Source organism: Colobus angolensis, unplaced genomic scaffold (assembly GCF_000951035.1).
Source record: "Colobus angolensis palliatus isolate OR3802 unplaced genomic scaffold, Cang.pa_1.0 Scaffold193, whole genome shotgun sequence".
NCBI classification, from domain to species: Eukaryota; Metazoa; Chordata; class Mammalia; order Primates; family Cercopithecidae; genus Colobus; species Colobus angolensis.
In genome coordinates, this window is record NW_012115077.1 from 1560900 (window position 1) to 1568745 (window position 7846).

Consider the following 7846-nt stretch of genomic DNA (forward strand, 5'->3'; position numbering starts at 1 on the left):
TAATAATAATAATAATAATAATAATAATAATAAAAATAACCATCTAACTTTTTATTACCAATAAGTATCCAGAAAAGCCGTGAGTCCATCCAAATATACATCCAAGGCAAAGAAGATAAACCAGCCCCACCAGAAAAATAAATAAATAAAGGGGCTGAGGAGATGAGAATAAAGTTACTTTTCTGGCTACTCTGTTGTTCACACAAGTCAAGAGGAAGAGGGATGCCTATAAGCAACATGATAAAAAAAATACAGATTTTTGAAACAAAGAGAATTGAGTTTGTAATGTGGCTCTGCCACTTCCTAGCTATGTGGCCTCAGGTTGGTAACATAAGTTCTCTGAGTTTGTTTTCTGCATTGGAAAATGGAGCTAGTTAGGCATATCTCCAGGGTTATTTGGGAGGACTAAACTAGATAACATTTGGAAAAAGACTTAAAAACATATTGGTTTTCTTCCTTTCTCCTCTTTGTTATAGGATGCTGTGATTGGCTGGTCAGCCTGGGTAAGCCAGGGAAGATTTCCTGCAGGTGGTGACTCTTTACACTGTCTTCTCCAAAGGACAAAAGAGAAGCAGATTGGCAGAGGGAGATCATGGGGTGCTCCAGACAAAAGCAAGATAAGACTAGGGTTGACGGATGAAAAGCAGGATACCCAATTAAAGTTGACTTTCAGATAAACAACAAATAATTTTTAGCAGAAAAAATGTTTGCGATCTACTGATACTAAAAAAAAGCCGTTATTTACCTGAAATTCACATTTAACTTAGTATCCTATATTTTTACTTGCTGAATCTAGCAACCCTGAATGAGACAGAGTTGGACTGCTTAGCTACAGTGGAGAGAGTGGGCTGAGTGTCACACAATAGGACAAGTCCCATCCTTGTATCTACTTCTCTATCTGTTTCTAGGGGTTCTAGCTGAGAGGAAGTGACTAAAGCTGCAGTATTGAGAAGTTAACTTAGACTGAGTTGAATTGAGATGCTCTGAGTCATTTACACACAGAGCAAGCAGGCTGTGGAGGCTGGGCCCTTAGGACAACAGCTCTCCTAGCAGGTTGGCATCCTTTTATGCCTGGAAGCAGAGGAATGGATGACCTCAAAAAGGGTTCAGAAAGAAATGGAGGCAAGTTCTCCCCCAGTGCCTGCCCTACTGGCTTTTCAGGCCCAGCCAGGCTCTGGCTCCCCTGCCTGTTTAAAGAGGTATAAAGGCACAGCGCAAAAAAACAAGATCCTGCAGCAGCAGCCCCTCATCGGGGAGGTGGGTGCATGCTGAACGCTGACTGGGCCCTTTGCTTTGTACCCATCCTGCTTATTCCCACACAACAAAAGTGCTGCTCAGCCGCCTGGCCAACTCCATTGTGCACTTACCACAAAGTGCTGAGTCCAAGGGCTTCCCTGGCCCCATGACCTCACTCCCTCTCCCCTGGCCTAGAAGCAAGGCCAGGGAGTCCAAGCCATCCACAAAATTCCATTGAGCATCTACAATGCTTGGCATGTAGCCCTGGTGTCGAGAAGCCCAAGGTTCGAACTGCCCAGGTTGCATTTGGGGAGCTGTCACGGTCCTCTTAATGTCAGATATCACCCCTAAATCTAACAGCGCACCCCTCTGGACAGCCAGTTTTCTCACTCAGTTGTGCAATGAGTGTGTAGGCTGAGAACACAGTTTGCAATCTGTGTCCCCAATAGATTCATGCCCTTTAGAAAACTAAACTGACAAAATACGCTGCTAAACTTTAATAAAGAAAAATATTGGAAAACAAGAAAAGTGGAGTGAATTTTCCAAATTCAAAGGAAACATTTTTTATCTGTTGTTTTTTTTTTTTTTTTTTCTAAAATCTGTGCTGCTTGCTTCCACTTGTCTCTATGAGAATCTGGCAAAAGATGGTATCTGACTTGGCACAATCAGTAACGCAATTACCATGTGGTGATGAGTTCTGAGTACCTAGCATTGCCCTAAACCCCTTTATTTCCCTTCCTCTGATAGCAGTGGTTAAGGTAGATATTATCATCCTACTTCGTGCCAGGAAGAAAGAAGATGGGCTTTGCAGTCAGATAGACATGTACTGAAGTCCCTGCTAGGTTCCCTGGCCCAGAACTTCCCTGGCCTCTCAGAACCTCAGTTAGCTCATCTATAAAATGGGTATCATTATTATTATTATTATCTACTTCACGGCATTGTGGTAAGGATTACAAAGGCACTGTCTGGTTTTGCAGTCAGTGCTCAGTAAGCTGTAGTTATTATTAATAAGGATTAGCAGGAGAGACCCAAACCCAGCCTGGGAGAAGGGATTCCAAGCTGGTTGCTCCCTTCATTCCCACTCCTTGAGTGGCTCTGCTTTAACTTTCCTGGAACAAGTTGGGGCTGGGGGCTGCAGCAAGGGAAGCAGCAGTGCCAGACAATGTCAGAGGGGGAATCCTCTAGAACTCTGTTAAAAACTATACTGAGTTGATATTTGGAAGGCTTAGTGGTCAGTACTGGACAGCTGAGAATCCTCAATCTTTCGGGACTTAAGGTGATTGAGAAAAGTGGGTTGAGGCCAGACGAGGACTTAGGACTCCAGGAATGTTTGATGGATATTTGTAAATTGTTTGCACAATAATCCTGATTCCCACCCGACCCCCACTATAGTTCTGTGCATGTGCATTTGGGCTTTTCAATCAAACATAAAAGCCCCGCTTCTCTGCAAAAATTAAAAATTAGCTAAGTTGGTTTCCATGTACTAGCAATTCAGTAGGATGGAAAGCCCCCATATTACAATGCTGAGAGTGTGTGAAGCACAAGCAGGCCAGTTGTGGCTGGGGTGAGAAGGCCAAACTCAGCTGGGTGCTCCTAACAATAAGGACTATGCCACCAAAATCACAAAACCCATTCATTCATTCATTCATTCATTCAAAATATACTTATTGAGCTAGAAGTTATGCTTAGAGCCGAAGACATAACAATGAATCAGGCAGGGTGCAGTGTCTCACACTTGTAATCCCAGCACTTTGGGAGGCTGAGGCCAGTGAATCCCTTGAGTCCAGGAGTTCGAGACCTGCCTGGGCAACACGGCAAAACCATGTCTCTACAAACAAATACAAAAATTAGCTGGGCATGATGGCACACACCTATCATCTTAGCTACCTGGGAGGCTGAGGTGGGAGGATTGCTTGAGCCTGGGAGGTGGAGGTTGCAGCGAGCCATGATTGTGCCACTGCATTCTAGCCTGGGCAAAAGAGTGAGACCCTGTCTCAATAAAAAAAAAAAAGAGAAACAAACAAAAAAACCCAGTGAACTAGAGAGATGAAGCCCCTGCCCTTATAGAGCATGGAGCCTAGTGGAAGAATTAGATAGGTAAACAATGTTTTATTTTTTTAAATCACTTTGTTTTAATAGAAAATATGTTCTCAATGTTCAAAATGTAAAGATTACAGAAAAATATATTATGAAAAGTCTTGTCCTTTATCTGAGCCCCAAGTGCCTCAGTTCCCCCGAACCCTTGGAAACCAGTACTTCTAGTTCCTAAAGCAATTTCTGCAGCATGATCAATGTGACCTTGTGTAATTGGAAAAGCACGGGATGCCATGAGGACACACCGTGAGGGCCTAAGCCAGCCTAAGAGTGGATGATTGAAAACATGACTAAATGAGTGTTTCCTGAAGACCCTAATTCTGGAGAGGAAAGGAAAGAAGAAGAGAAGGGAAAGGAAAGAAGAATCACCAACCATAGACAGCTAGTGCTTTAAGCCCTTGCACAGCCACCAGGTGGCCAGAGCATGCTATGATACCAAAAGCAACTCTGTCCCCTGCTTGACATCTGTCCAGACATCACGAGTTAATCAAGGCATCAGACACATCCTTGGGGCAATGTGCCATGCTTAGCATCAGACTTACATGTCTAAGAGCAAGTTTGTCCAACCGGCAGCCTGTAGGTGGTATGTGGCCCAGGACAGTTTTGAAAGCATCCTAACACAAATTAATAAACTTTCTTAAAACATTATGAGATTTTTTTTTGCAATTTTTTTTTTTTAGCTCATCAGTTATCGTTAGTGTTAGTATATTTTATGCGTGGGCCAAGATAATTCTTCTTCTAATGTGCCCCAGGGAAGCCAAAACATTGGACACCCCTGGTCTCGAACGTTCTGCCCAAATCTGCAAATACTTGAATACATACCAGACCTCACCTCCTTATTTTTGGGTCTGAAAAAAAAGGGGGCACTGATGAAACTTGAGTCGGGGGCTGCAGAGGAAATGGGAGAACTTTCTTCTTCTCTCCAAGCTGCTATGAAATTTTCAATAGTATCTGTCATTAGAAAGAGAGTAGGGTAAGGAATCATAAGCCTACAATGTATCAGGCAGATATTCTCTCTATTTTTGAAGTTGAGAGAGTCTGAGTGACTTGTTCAAATCTCCCAGCCGGGAAACTGGGATTTGAACCCACATCTGCCTGGCTCAAAGACCTCCACATCCATTGCAGCCTCTTGCTTCTCACAATATCTGTGATGCTTGAAGAACATATCTGCCTCTTCAGGGCCCCTGGGGAGGCCCATGATTTCCCTACCTAACCTTCATCAAGTGTCCTGAAGTTTCTGGGGAGAAGTCATTTCACCCTTTAAGGTACTATACACATAGTAACTTGGGCCTGTGAGATTTCCAAAGACCTAAAACAATACAGTAAAACTTCAAAATTGGCTGGACGTGGTGGCTCACGCCTGTAATCCCAGCACTTTGGGAGGCTGAGGTGGGCAGATCACTTGAGGTCAGGAGTTCATGACCAGCCTGGCCAACACGGTGAAACCCTGTCTCTACTAAAATTGCAAAAAAATTAGCTGGGCATGGTGGTGGGTGCCTGTAATCCCAGTTACTCAGGAGACTGAGGCAGGAGAATCACCTGAACCTGGGGGGCAGAGGTTGCAGTGAGCCAAGATTGCACCACTGCACTACAGCCTGGGCAACAGAGCAACACTCTGTCTCAAAAATACAAAAAAAAAAATTGGTTTTGAAGGCGTGGATGGCAGGAATTCTCACCCCTGGCCTGGGTGAGCTAGAGGGGAGAAGCAAGGACATCTAGGTCCCTATCACCACTTGCCTAGACAACTTCACAGGAAGGCCCCTGGGAATCTGAGATGGAGCAGGTGAACCCTTCACATCTAGATGGTGAGTCCAGAGGAGGTATTCAGAGGGTTGCCTTCTTCCCCTTTCTACTGCTGCCCAACGATGGCCTGCAGGCTGAAAGAGCCCTTTCCTCCTGGAACTGACATGGGACCTGGCCTGTTTGGGAGCAGAATGGTGAAAGGAATTAACATTAAAGACAAAGGGACAGGCAATCAAGGTAATTTGAGGAGGAAAAATTGCTTCATTTCAAGGCTCCTTCCCCTTTTGAAACAGATAAAGTTGCATCCATTATATGCTCAATGTTTATATTCAGAATTGCAGTTCTAACCAGGGAGGTCTCTTTCCTCTCCAGGAATTTTTTGGGCCATTTATGCATTACTCCTGAGGGAGGGCCAGTGCAGGGCAGTGACTTTGGTGTTGGTTAGAACTGGGTTTGAGTCTGGGCTCTGCCATTATAAATATCGTGACCTTAGGCAAGTCACTTGATTGTTCTCTGTCTTAGTTTCTTCATCTGGAAAACAGAGGTGAAAATAGCACTGTTGTGGTGGCTGTGGAAAAGTATTTCTTCCTTTTCTTGTGGAAAAGTATTTAATTCAAACCTTTCAAGTAAAGCATTTAACACATGTCTAATATATAGGAGTTATTCAATAAATGGTTTAATTCTTTTTTAAAAACCCCAAAAGTTATAGCTCCAAAATTTTAAAAGAAAATTACAAAAGTAAAAGGAATATTTAATAGCTACAGAGAGACTCATGTCTGCTAGTCAACTACAGTTGAAGTCAACTCTTACATAGTTATATATAAATACAGCATAAAAAAGATTCCCAAGAATACAACGAACCATTTTTTCTCAATAGAGTTCAGAATTATAATAATTCTTTCACATTTTTATACAATAAGAAATGCATATCCTGTATGGAAGTGAGGTACATTTTGATGTGTTTAATATGACATGGGGTCTCCCAGGGTCTTAGGAAGATCCTAAGATGGTGTGAGGAACCTGGAGAAGGACAAGAGACAAATACTCATGGCAGAGACCTCTGTCCTCACCCCCTAGCTGCTCTAAGATTAAGAAAGACTAGAGCAGCCAAGGCCTGCAGCAGCCAGCCATGCCCACAACAGAGGGGCCTCTCTGGATTTCTGTATCCCTGGTTTAAACAAAGGCCCAAGGGATGCCTGCCCAGCAAGCTGAGCCACCAAAGCTCTGGGGATCAGGGGGAACAAAGGCAGAGGGAAAGCAGAGTGCTGACAGGGCCAGAGGCCAGAGGCCGCAGGGCTATAAAGAGGGGGGCCACAGAGCAAGTGGCACCAGATGGAGACCCAGACTGTGCAGCAGGAGCTGGGTGAGTAAGGCCCTCAGGGTGCCCTTGCCCTTCCTCTCCTTGCCCTGCAGAGACATGCCCAGGAGAGGGCCCAGTTCTCCTGCTTAGTGTGTAGAGTCTTCTAGGGTGGCTGGAGAAGACTGGGGAACTCTGGCGGAAGGCAGCCTTCTCTTGTCATCCCAAGAGGAGTCACTTATATAGCAATAACCACTGCCCTAGCAACCAAGGCTGGGGGGTGGGCATGAGCCCCCAAGAAATGAGCAGGGAGAAAGTATGGGGGCAGGACCTGGAAAATGTTGCTTATTCAGAGATTCAGAATGAAAGATGTATTACAGAGTTTACACGCATCATTCCTGGGCCCGATACCAGCCAGATGGAGGGCCATGAATATCTGTCCTAAGTCAAGAAACCTAATACACACCTGCCTGTCTTCCTTCTTCCCTTCCTCCCCGCTCTTTTCCTTCCTTTCTTGCTCTGTCGTTCCTTTTTTCAAACTCATCCTACCATCTTTACTGTCTACCTAACCTCTATGAGCCTCAGTATCCTCATTTGTAAAATGGGGATAATGATAATTCTTAATTCATAGGCTTTGTGTGAAGATTAAATGCGTGAATGCATGTAAAGCATTTAAAACAGGGCCGGACACGTAGATAGCCATTGCTGAGTGTTAACTATTGTAACTCTTTTCTTCTTCACTTTCCTTCAATTAGTCTTTTTCAATGTCCCCCAATCCCTCATCCCCACATGTGCTCAGCACGATGCTATACCAATCCCCTAGAAGACCCAGGTCTTGCCATTGAGGTGCTCACCAGGACATCCAACCAGAACACAGATTGGTACTGTGATGAGTGCCAGAAATCAAGAAAGAAGGCAAGTGGCTGTGGGCTGGAGAAGGCAGGAAAGCCTCTGAGGAGGCAAGGTCAAGGTTGGGTAGGACCTAGGAGATAGAAAAGCAGAAAGGAATGGCCAGGCGCGGTGGCTCACACCTGTAATCCCAGCACTTTGGGAGGCCGAGGTGGGCGGATCACCTGAGGTCAGGAGTTCCAGACCAGCTTGACTAACAGAGTGAAACTCCGTCTCTACTAAAAATACAAAAATACTCCGTCTAAAAAAGGAAAGAAAGAAAAGTGAAAGGAGCCAGATAAGGATGAGACCGTGAAGGGTTATGAGGGAGTTTGGGGCTTGGGATCCTGGCATGGCTGGCTGTTTGGCCAGTCACATGAGGGGTCTGGCCTAGGTGGTTGCCAAAGGGTTTATATTGCGGACAGAGGCAATACTGTCACCTGAAAGCAAATGAGAGGACAGGGTTACAACGCTTGTCAGTGCTTTACCTGCATTATTGTTTCTGATCCTTTTTTTTTTTTTTGAGATGGAGTCTCACTCTGTTGCCCAGGCTGGAGTGCAATGGCGAGATCTCAGCTCACTGCAATC